This window comes from Antechinus flavipes, chromosome 2, assembly GCF_016432865.1.
Source record: "Antechinus flavipes isolate AdamAnt ecotype Samford, QLD, Australia chromosome 2, AdamAnt_v2, whole genome shotgun sequence".
NCBI classification, from domain to species: Eukaryota; Metazoa; Chordata; class Mammalia; order Dasyuromorphia; family Dasyuridae; genus Antechinus; species Antechinus flavipes.
In genome coordinates, this window is record NC_067399.1 from 648,466,586 (window position 1) to 648,479,151 (window position 12,566).

Sequence of the window (12,566 nt, forward strand, 5' to 3'; positions counted from 1 at the left end):
AACACATGCTGTTTTCATTTCTTCTTTTTTCTATTTTTTTCTCTCCCATGGGTTTTTCCTTTTATTCTGATTTTCTCTTCCAACATGATTCATAAATCAATGTATATCAAAATATATAAATAAATAAAATTTGAAAAATAAATTAAAAAGAAAAAAACTATTTCTGCTTCACTGACTAGACTAAATTCTTTGTGTGAATCACAATCAAATATGGTTAGTTTTCAAAGAGATGGTAGTACCAGCTCATTTTATTTTTCTTCTGAGGAATCAGTATGCAGGCAAATGAAAGAACAGTTAGAATCAAACATGAAAAAATGATTTTTAAGTTTGGAAAAGGAATATGCCCATACTGTATATTGTCACATTATTTATGTAACTTACATGCAGAGAATGTTATATGAAATGCCAGACTGATTGGATCAAAAGCCAGAATTAAGATTGCTAGGAGAAATATCAATAATTTCAGATGTGCAGATGATACCATTCTGATAGCAGAAAGTGAAAAATAATTAAGAACCTCTTGATATTTATAAGAAATCAAGCCATTCTCCAATTGATAAATGGTCAAAGGATATGAACAGACAATTTTCAGAGGATGAGATTGAAACTATTACCACTCATATGAAAGAGTGTTCCAAATCATTATTGATCAGAGAAATGCAAATTAAGACAACTCTGAGATACCACTACACACCTGTCAGATTGGCTAAGATGACAGGAAAAAATAATGATGAATGTTGGAGGGGATGCGGGAAAACTGGGACACTAATGCCTTGTTGGTGGAGTTGTGAACGAATCCAACCATTCTGGAGAGCAATCTGGAATTATGCCCAAAAAATTATCAAATTGTGCATACCCTTTGATCCAGCAGTGTTTCTATTGGGCTTATATCCCAAAGAAATACTAAAGAAGGGAAAGGGACCTGTATGTGCCAAAATGTTTGTAGCAGCCCTGTTTGTAGTGGCTAGAAACTGGAAAATGAATGGATGCCCATCAATTGGAGAATGGCTGGGTAAATTGTGGTATATGAATGTTATGGAATATTATTGTTCTGTAAGAAATGACCAGCAGGATGAATACAGAGAAGACTGGCGAGACTTACATGAGCTGATGCTAAGTGAAATGAGCAGAACCAGGAGATCATTATACACTTCGACAACGATATTGTATGAGGACATATTTTGATGGAAGTGGATTTCTTTGACAAAGAGACCTGAGTTTCAATTGATAAATGACGGACAAAAGCAGCTACACCCAAAGAAAGAACACTGGGAAACGACTGTAAACTATCTGCATTTTTGTTTTTCTTCCCGGACTATTTATACCTTCTGAATCCAATTCTCCCTACGCAACAAGAGAACTGTTCGGTTCTGCAAACATATATTGTATCTAGGATATACTGCAACATATCCAACATATAAAGGACTGCTTGCCATCTAGGGGAGGGGGTGGAGGGAGGGAGGGGAAAAAAAAATCGGAACAGAAACGAGTGTCAATTTAATGTAATTATTAAATAAAAAATTAAAAAAAAAAGAACCTCTTGATGATAATGAAGGTGTAGAGTGCAAAAGCTGACCTGAACCTTAATATAAAAACCAAGGCAAAGCTAAAACAGAAAAAATACCTACCTAAGATCATGGTAATTGGTTTCCTCATTTCCTGGCAAATAAAGAGAAAAAATGAAAGCAATGTCAGATTTTATAATTTTGGGATTAAAGATCACAGCAGATGGCAATTGCAGCCAATAATTTTAAAAAAAAATACTTAATACTTAGAAGGAAAACTAAGGCCATCTGAATGGCTTACTGAAAAGCAGAGATATCTATACCTTGTGAACAAACTTCTGAGTAATCAAAGTTTTAGGGTTTTTTTTTTTAACCATAGTCTTTGCTTAGGAAAGTTGGATTATAAGAACAGAATTGATGCTTTTTATATTGTGGTGCTGGAGAAGACTTCTGAAAGCCCCTTGGAAAACAAAGTTATTTGCTTCTGATAATAATGATGGTGAACATTTCTATAGAGGTTTATATTTTGCAAAGTACTTTATAAATCCTGATTTTATTCTTATATTCTCAGAGAAATCCTGGGACTGAGATACTATTAATTTATCCATTTTGCAGGTGAGAAAGCTGAGGTAGACAGAAATTGAATGCTTTGCCAGGAGACACATAGTAAAGGGCCTAAAGGTAGGCTTGAACTTCAGTTGTCTGGACTTCAGATTGAGCACTTCATTATTTTACCTAGCTTCTCCTGGTTAGATATGAAAAAAATTCATTAAAAAATGCAGTCATACTTCTAATGATTGAAGGAATCTATAGGAAAATAATTTAGAAAATAAAATAATTTCATATGAATAAGATCTAAGAAAATAAACTTGCCAGATTTGACTGTGCAAAAAATACCACTGTCCATCATGTTCTAATGTATGACTAGAATAAAACACAGAGACAGAAAAAAAAAATTCTTGTCATGCATATAACCATGCTGTCCAGGAAGATGAGGAAAGGCTGCTTATTAGTAATCTCACTGACACTAAAATCCTGTAGACAGCTTTTTAGTTACTCAGCTTTTGGTCAATAGGTATGATTGAGTAGTATAATTCATTACAAATTCAATGAAACCACATCAAAGGAGATATTGCTTTGTCAGGGTTGAGGATTGGATCCTTTTGGGGGGTATATTCTAACTCTAATTTATATTAATCAATTTGCTTTTAGATTTAATTAGGCAGAAATCAAATGTGTTTGTGTAAGGAAGATCAAGAGCTAAGTGTTTCCTTTTATATGCAGAGACACTCAGAAGATCTTGTTAATATTCAACCTAAATGGATTTATATATACAAAGGACAAATGGAAACAATGCTATTATTTATGAAAAGCTGGTTAGGGCAAATTTGATATGTCTCTAGGACTTGCTTTCCACCTTATTGGATCTAATACAGATATTCAGGGTTTCTGCTACATTGCTCCAGGCTCATTGATATGTGTCCTTCTTGCCAATAAGTCTTTTCCTCTCCTCACTTTCTCAGTTTCTTTAGAAATGGAAATTAGGTCACCTCTTCAGTGGCACAGTAACTCCTCAGTTACAGCTCAGGGACTTGTTCATTTATCAGCATTATCCAGGAGAATGTGGTTCCTCTCTTCTTTCCTAAAGTCATCTATTCTTGTGTTCCATCCCCCAGAAGCTTCATACCATCTTTTTAGTATTCCTAGAGAAGCCTCATTCCCTCACATCTTTGCTCCTTTCAATGGATCTCAAATATACATATATGTTCGATTTATATCTACATCAAATATGGGGGTCAAATTGTGTTGATATAATTATTTTTCAGGTTCATATGTGAGAAATTTGGAGGGATTTGGATGTCTTATTGAATCAGTCACTGGATTATTTAGTTAACAATGTTTATTAGACATCATGATATATACAAAATATAATACAGTCTCCTTATTCTCAAAGAATTTGTAGCCGAGGCTAGAGACAAATTCGATTAGCATGTAAGTACTTGTGATGTCCAATTCTCCCTTCTTTAACCTTAGAATTTAAAAAAAAAAGATAGACAAAAACTAAGTTCTCCTCTCAAGGCATTGGCCACCCAATGGAGTAGAAACCTGCATAAGTATATATTTTAAAAAAAGATCTCTACCTATAGATGTAGTGATATTTTGTTCCAGCTTTCCCCTTTTAGGACAGGCATGGATAAGCTAGTTGGAAAAGTCTAAGAAAAAGATCAATAGGATAGTGATGACTTCAAAATCATTTCACTGATATGTATCCAGATTGGTGGTAGCAGAGTTCTTTCCTAGGGTATAAAATTTTAAGTCCTGACTGTATTTTCCCAGGGCCCAAATCCTCTTAGGGGCCCTGTCTATACTATGTTACTATTTTCCAGACTACCAGCAGTCTAAAATAAAATGGACTCCTCTTTTTGATTTCCTTGGCAATACCCAAGTTCCTGACTTTTCTTTTCCAGAAGCTTTCCAGTTTTCCAGAATCACTTGGTATTTCCACAGAATAGAAATATCACAGTATCCCAGAATAGGCCCTTGAGCTCATCTCCTTCCATATTCCTTGACAGTTTGCCTTAAGGTACATTTTTACTCACAGTACATTTCCTTCAATCACAACATACTATTTTTCAATATCTTCCCACTTTAATTTATCTTATACCCATTATGTTCATATTAATTCTCCTGGAGAATAGTTTAATATCACTTTATTGTTCCAAAATATTTAGACATTTCTCACCACTTACTGAATCAAGTCCCATTAACTTTGCTTACCTTCTTAGATCCTCTATGATTTAGTCTTAAATTTTCTTTCCCAATTCATCCACCACTATTCCCTTCATAGCACTACTTTGATTGATCCATAAAGTAACTGTAAAGGCAACTTCTTCTTTGATATATGTACCTGTCCAAAGCTTTTCTTCCTTCTCTATAATTTAAGCTGCTTTTTTTTAGATTCTCCAGAGAAGAATAACTCATGTTAATATCTCAAGCCATTAGGGTCACATTCTGATTACCTATCTTTTACTTTCCCTACATGACCAATAAACACCCTTTTCCAAAAATACAAGTCTTTATAAATGTTTTATATCATTTGAAGTTCAAGTAAACATTAGTCATATGCTGGAACCACCTTATATTCCAAATGCTTTCTTTTTTGGACAATAGCATATTATACTTTGCCCAAACTAGAAAACATCTTGTTTTCTTGCCTTTGTGACTTTCTTTTTCTTTTCCTTTTTGCCCTACTATGCTACTTTGGCCTTCCCCTTCTTCCTCACAGGCCCAATTCAAGGTAGCATACTTTTCTAAAAAGTATTCTTCATGTGCAGTCAGAAGACATGTATAAACATTAGTTTTGATACTTATTCCCTGTATAAGTTTAAACAAATTGAGAAAGAAGAAACAAGGAGAAAGCGGAGGAGGAGAAAGAAGAAAAGGAGAAAACATTTAAGCACCTAAAATGTTCTAGGCATTGTGTGAAGCACTTAACAAATATTTTCTCATTTTATCCTAATGTTAATCATAGGTAGCGTTATTATCCCAATTTTAAAGTTAAGGAAAAAGAGATATAAAGGCTAAGTGAATGACTTGCCAAGAGTTGCACATTTAATAAATATCTAGGTTGGAACTGAATTCAGATCTTCCTGACTCCAGCCCCAGTTGCCCTATCTTCTCTGTCACTCGGTTTCTTCTTTAAAATGAGGAAGTAATTAAATTCAAATAACCTAACATACTACCTTCCAGATATAGATTTATGATGTTATGTACTTCATTAAGATTTCACTTTTTCTTTTCTAGCGAGTCATCTTTCCTTCACCTGACACTTCTTTTCTACATTTACTTCCTGACAAACATTATTATTATTATTCTGTTATTTCATGTATCTCTATCAAACCATAACTTTCATGTCAGCAGCTACCATATCTTACTCTTTATAAAACAAAATAATTCACATTTATATAGAGTGTTTTAATTTGTCAATTTACCATGCCACAATAGTCCTTTAGTTTAGAGAGTGTGGTATGGTAGAAAAACAGAAAATTAGGTTTGTAATAAATAAGTCTGGGGTTTCTACTATTCTTTATGCATGACATCATGTCATCTGCAGTGTGTTTTCTTATTGTCTATCTTATTTCTTCAGTTTGTTTCAGTTTCTTTTCAGTTTGTTTTACTATAGCTAGTATTACTATTACAAAATTGGTGATCATAGGTATGCTTGGTTCACCACTGATATTACTAGGAAAGCTTCTACTATATCTCCATTAGAGATGATGCTTGATCTATATTTTAGATACATACTGCTTACGAGTTTAAAAATGTTACAGCTGTGCTTTATTGTTTAGTATCTTGTTTTGCCCTATTATATATAAAAACAATTTTAACATTTATTTTAAAGAATAGCAAGTTCCAAATTCTCTCCCTTTATTCCTCCCCACACCATTTATTGAGAAGGCAGGGAATTCAATATAGTCATGTTTATGAAAGAAAACATACCAGAAAAAAACCTCAAGAAAAATAAAGTAAAAGTATGTTTCAAACCATATTCAGACACCAACAATTCTTTCTCTGGAGATGGATATCATTTTTTTTTAATATAAGTCTTTCCAAATTGTCTTGGATCAATAGGTTGCTGAGAATAACTATTTCATTCACAATTGATAATCTTTTAATACTGCTATTACTTTGTACACAATACACATTTTGCACCAGCTCATGTAAGTCTTTTCAAGTTTTTCTGAGAGTATATTGCTCATTAATTCTTATAACACAATAGTATTTCATTACAATCACGTAGTACAAAATTTTCAGCCATTTTCCGAGTGATAGACATCCCCTAAATTTTCAACTCTTTGCCCACAGAAAGAGCTTCTATAAATAACTTTCTACATATATATACTTTTCTTTTTTATTTCGTTAAATCTTTTTTGGGATGCATATGTAGCAGTATTGCTAGGTCAAATAATATTTTTACTGGTTTTGTAGCCTTTGGGTATAGTTCAAAATTACTCTACAAAGTGGTTGAATCACTTCATAACGCTACCCACAGTATAATTGACTTTTTTTCTATATACTTTCCCACATTTGTCATTTTCCTTTTCTGTCCTATTACCCAATCTAATAGATATAAGGTACTACACTTCAGAATTATTTTAATTTTCATTTCTCCAATCCATAGTAATGTAGAGCATTTTTTCATATGGCTATAAAGCATTGATTGCTTCATCTACAATCTTTATATTTTATGGTCATTTATCAATTAGGGAATCATTCTTTATTTCTAAATTTGGATCCATTATCTATATATTTGATAAATAATGTCTTTGCCAGAAGAAGTTGCTTCATCCCTCCCTCCCCCCAGTTATGATTGCTAAATATATTCACCAGTAGAAAGCTGGGAAACTATTTTTTAAAGATCTTGTGTTTCAGATAAAGGCCTCATTTCTCAAATAAAAAAAAATGAGTCAAATTTATAAGAATACAAGTAATTCCCCAATGGATAGTCAAAGAATATGAACAGGCAGTTTTAAAATGAAGAAATTAAAGCTAAATTTAGTTATATAAAATGCTCTAAATCCCTATTGATTAGAGAAATGCAAAATAAAACAACCATTAGGAGCTACTTCATATCTATCAGATTGGCTACTATGACAGAAAAGGAAAATGCTCAGTATCAAAGAAGCTATAGGAAAATTTGAACACTAATGTATTGTTGGAGTTACAAACTAATGAAATCATTCTGAAGAGTAATTTGAAGCTATGGCAAAGCACTATAAAACTGTACCTGCCTATCCTTTAATTCAGCAGTACCATTACTAGGTCTTCATCCCAAAGAAATCATAAAAAGAGAAAAGGACTCACATATACACAAATCTTTTTAATAGCTGTTTGTTGTGAAAAAGAATTGGAAATTGAGGATACACCTACCAATTGGAGAATCGCTGAACAAATTGTGGTACATGAACATAATACAATAGTATTGCTCTATAGAAATGATAAGCAAAAAGATAGCAGAAAAAAACTGGAAAGGCATGAACTGATGCTGAGTGAAATGAGCAGAAATATGAAAACATTGTACACAGTAACAGCAATGTTGTTCAATGATCAACTTTGATAAACTTAGCTCTTCTTAGTACTACAATAATCTAAAACAATTCCAAAAGACCATTGATGAAAAGTCCTAACTACATCCAAAGAAAGAGCTATAGAGTCTGACTGAATATCAAAGAATACTAGTTTCATTTTCTCCTTTCCCCCTCATGTGGTTTTTTTCCATTTTGTTCTGAGTCTTTCATAGCATGACTAATGTGGATATGTGTTTAACATGAATATACATGTATAACTTATATCAGACTGTTTGCTGTCTTGGGAAAGGCAAAAAAGAAAGAGGGAAATATGGTGCCCCAAATCTTACAAAGATAAATATTGAAAACTATCTTTACATGTAATTGGAAAAATACTAGCAATTAAAATTAGTAAATCAATTACTGTCTCCCCATTCTATTTCCATCCTACTTGTTCTATTTGTTCTCTTTTTTCACCCTATACTTCCCCAAAGTGTTTTGCTTCTGACTACCACTTTACCCAAGCTGTCCTAATTTCTATAACTTCTCCTACTTCTCTGATCCCCTTCCCCTCCCACCTTCCTATAAGGAAGATATTTTTGAACACCCAATTGAATGTGTATGATATTTCCTTTTTGAGGAAATTTTTATGAAAATAAGATTCACTCTCCACTTCCCCTCCCCATCTTCTCCTCCAATGTAAAAGTTAAAAAAAATGTGAGACTATTTACCCCATTCTACCCCTTATCTCTTTCTCCCAATGCATTCCTCATTCTATAACAATTTTATTTTTAAAGATATCATCCCTTCATATTCAACTCATGTCTATATTTTCTGTCCAAATATATTTTGCTCTATTTAACATGTATAGGACTGCTTGCCATCTGGGGGAGGGGATGGAGAGAGGGAGGGGAAAAATCAGAGCAGAAGTGAGTGCAAGGGATAATGTTGTAAAAAAAATTACCCTGGCATGGGTTCTGTCAATAAAAAGTTATTTAAATACACACACACACACACACACACACACACACACACACACACACACACACACCGTATATACTTGAGTATAAGCCGACCTGAATATAAGTCGAGGCCCCTAATTTTAACCCAAAAATCTGGGAAAACTTATTATATCAGTAGGTTTAGGTAGCGCACCAGTACCCGCAGAGGAGGAGAGCGGGTGCTGGTATACGTATGTAGAGCAGTTGCCAGCATTAATATACAGACTGTGATACTACAGGATACTACAGGATAAATTACTGACTGTGATACTACAGGAACAGCCGCATCACCATAGCAACGGCCGGCCCTGTAGTATCACAGTTGGCACTCACGCTGTACACTACATAGCAGGGGGGCATTCAAAGGGATATTTACACATGTTTTATCTAGTGACTCGAATAAAAGTCGAGGAGGGGATTTTCTGCCCAAAAATTGGGCAGAAAAACTCGGCTTATACTCGAGTATATATGGTATTTATATATTTTGCTCTCCTTTTATAAAGAGAAATTTTTATGAGTTACAAATGTCATCTTTCCATATAAAAATATAATCAGTTTACCCTTACAAAGTCCCTTGTGATTTTATTTTTCAGTTTACCTTTTTATGTTTCTGTTGAATATTGTATTTGACAGTCAAATTTTTTACTGAGTTCAAGATTTTTCATCAAGAATTTTTGAAAGTCCTGTATACTGCCCAGAAGTCATAGGAACAGAGGAAAAAATAAACATTGAAAGGATTCATCGATCACCCACTGAAAGGGATCCTAAAATCAAAACACCAAGGAATATAGTGGCCAAATGCCAGAACCCTCAGATGAAGGAAAAAATATTGCAAGCGGCTAGAAAAACCCAATTCACGTATCAAGGAGCCACAATAAGGGTCACCCAGGATCTGGCAGCATCCACATTAAAAGATCGAAGGGCCTGGAATATGATATTCCGAAAGGCTAAGGAACTTGGTATGCAACCAAAAATAACTTACCCAGCGAGAATGAGCATCTTTTTCCAGGGAAGAAGATGGACATGCAACGAAGTAAGTGAATTTCATCTATTTCTGATGAAAAAGCCAGAACTTAACAAAAAGTTTGATCTACAAATATAGAACTCAAGAGAAATCTAAAAAGGTAAAGATTAATCTTGGGAACTATATTTCGACTATATAGATGTATAAAGAATACATGTATACCTTGTTCTAGAAATTGATGTGGAAAGGACATTGTACCAGAAAAAGGGTAAAGTGGGGGCAGTACATCTCATGAAGAGGCATAGGAAACCTATTATATCTGAGAGAAAGAATGGAGGGGGATAAATATAGTGGGTATCTTACTGCCTTCAGAATTGGCTTTAAGTGAAAAATCTTAAGACATATTCAGTCTATGGTGAAACTTCTCCCACCTCATTGAAAAGTGAGAAGGGAAAAGTGAAAAGGGAAGGAATAAGCTAAGTGGAAGGAAATACAGAAACTGGGAGGGAAAGGGGTAAGATAGGGGGAGGAACTCTAAGACGGGGGGAGGGATACTAAAAAGGGAGGGCTGTGAGAAGCAAGAGGTGCTCACAAGCTTAATACTGGGAAGGGGGGAAAGGGGAAAGAAGGGAGAAAAGCATAAACCGGGGTTAACAAGATGGCAAGTAATACAGAATTGGTCATTCTAACCATAAATGTGAACAGGGTAAACTCCCCCATAAAGAGGAAGCGGTTAGCAGAATGGATTAAAAGCCAGAATCCTACAATATGTTGTTTACAGGAAACACACCTGAAGCGGGGAGATACATGCAGGTTAAAGGTAAAAGGTTGGAGCAAAATCTACTATGCTTCAGGTGAAGTCAAAAAAGCAGGGGTAGCCATCCTGATCTCAGATCAAGCTAATGCAAAAATTGATCTAATTAAAAGAGATAAGGAAGGGCACTATATCTTGCTAAAGGGTAGCATGGATAATGAAGCACTATCTATATTAAACATATATGCACCAAGTGGTGTAGCATCTAAATTCTTAAAAGAGAAATTAAGAGAGCTGCAAGAAGAAATAGACAGTAAAACTATAATAGTGGGAGATCTTAACCTTGCACTCTCAGAATTAGATAAATCAAACCACAAAATAAATAAGAAAGAAGTCAAAGAGGTAAATAGAATACTAGAAAAGTTAGATATGATAGATCTCTGGAGAAAATGTAATGGAGACAGAAAGGAATACACTTTCTTTTCAGCAGTTCATGGAACCTATACAAAAATTGACCATATATTAGGACATAAAAACCTCAAACTCAAATGCAGTAAGGCAGAAATAGTAAATGCATCCTTTTCAGACCACGATGCAATGAAAATTACATTCAACAAAAAACCAGGGGGAAGTAGACCAAAAAATAATTGGAAACTAAATAATCTCATACTAAAGAATGATATGGTGAAACAGAAAATCATAGACATAATTAATAACTTCACCCAAGAAAACGATAATAATGAGACATCATACCAAAATGTATGGGATGCAGCCAAAGCGGTAATAAGGGGAAATTTCATATCTCTAGAGGCCTATTTGTATAAAATAGAGAAAGAGAAGGTCAATGAATTGGGTTTGCAACTAAAAATGCTAGAAAAGGAACAAATTAAAAACCCCCAGTCAAACACTAAACTTGAAATTCTAAAAATAAAAGGAGAGATCAATAAAATTGAAAGTAAAAAAAAAAAAAACTATTGAATTAATTAATAAAACTAAGAGTTGGTTCTATGAAAAAAACCAACAAAATAGACAAACCCTTAGTAAATCTGATTAAAAAAAGGAAAGAGGAAAATCAAATTGTTAGTCTTAAAAATGAAAAGGGAGAACTCGCCACTAACGAAGAGGAAATTAGAGCAATAATTAGGAGTTACTTTGTCCAACTTTATGCCAATAAATTTGACAACTTAAATGAAATAGAAAAATACCTCCAAAAATATAGTTTGCCCAAACTAACAGAGGAAGAAGCAAATATCCTAAACAGTCCCATCTCAGAAAAAGAAATAGAACAAACTGTCAATCAACTCTCTAAGAAAAAATCCCCAGGACCAGATGGATTCACATGTGAATTCTACCAAACATTTAAAGAACAATTAACTCCAATGCTAAATAAACTATTTGAAAAAATAGGGATTGAAGGAGTCCTACCAAACTCCTTTTATGACACAGACATGGTATTGATACCTAAACCAGGTAGGCTGAAAACAGAGAAAGAAAATTATAGACCAATCTCCCTAATGAATATTGATGCTAAAATTTTAAATAAAATATTAGCAAAAAGATTACAGAAAATCGTCACCAGGATAATACACTATGACCAAGTAGGATTTATACCAGGAATGCAGGGCTGGTTCAATATTAGGAAAACTATTAGCATAATTGACTATATCAATAACCAAACAAACAAAAACCATATGATCATCTCAATAGATGCAGAAAAAGCATTTGATAAAATCCAACATCCATTCCTAATAAAAACACTTGAGAGCATAGGAATAAGTGGACTTTTCCTTAAAATAGTCAGGAGCATAGATTTAAAACCATCAGTAAGCATCATATACAATGAGGAAAAACTGGAACCTTTCCCAGTAAGATCTGGAGTGAAGCAAGGTTGCCCACTATCACCATTATTATTCAATATCGTATTAGAAACACTAGCCTCGGCAATAAGAGTCGAGAAAGATATTAAAGGAATTAGAGTAGGCAATGAGGAAATCAAACTATCACTCTTTGCAGATGATATGATGGTATACCTAGAGAACCCCAGAGATTCTACTAAAAAGCTATTGGAAATAATTCATAATTTTAGCAAAGTAGCTGGCTACAAAATAAATCCCCATAAATCCTCAGCATTTTTATACATCACCAACAAAACCCAACAGCAAGAGATACAAAGAGAAATTCCATTCAGAATAACTGTTGATACCATAAAATATTTGGGAATCTATCTACCAAAGGAAAGTCAGGAATTATATGAGCAAAATTATAAAAACAATC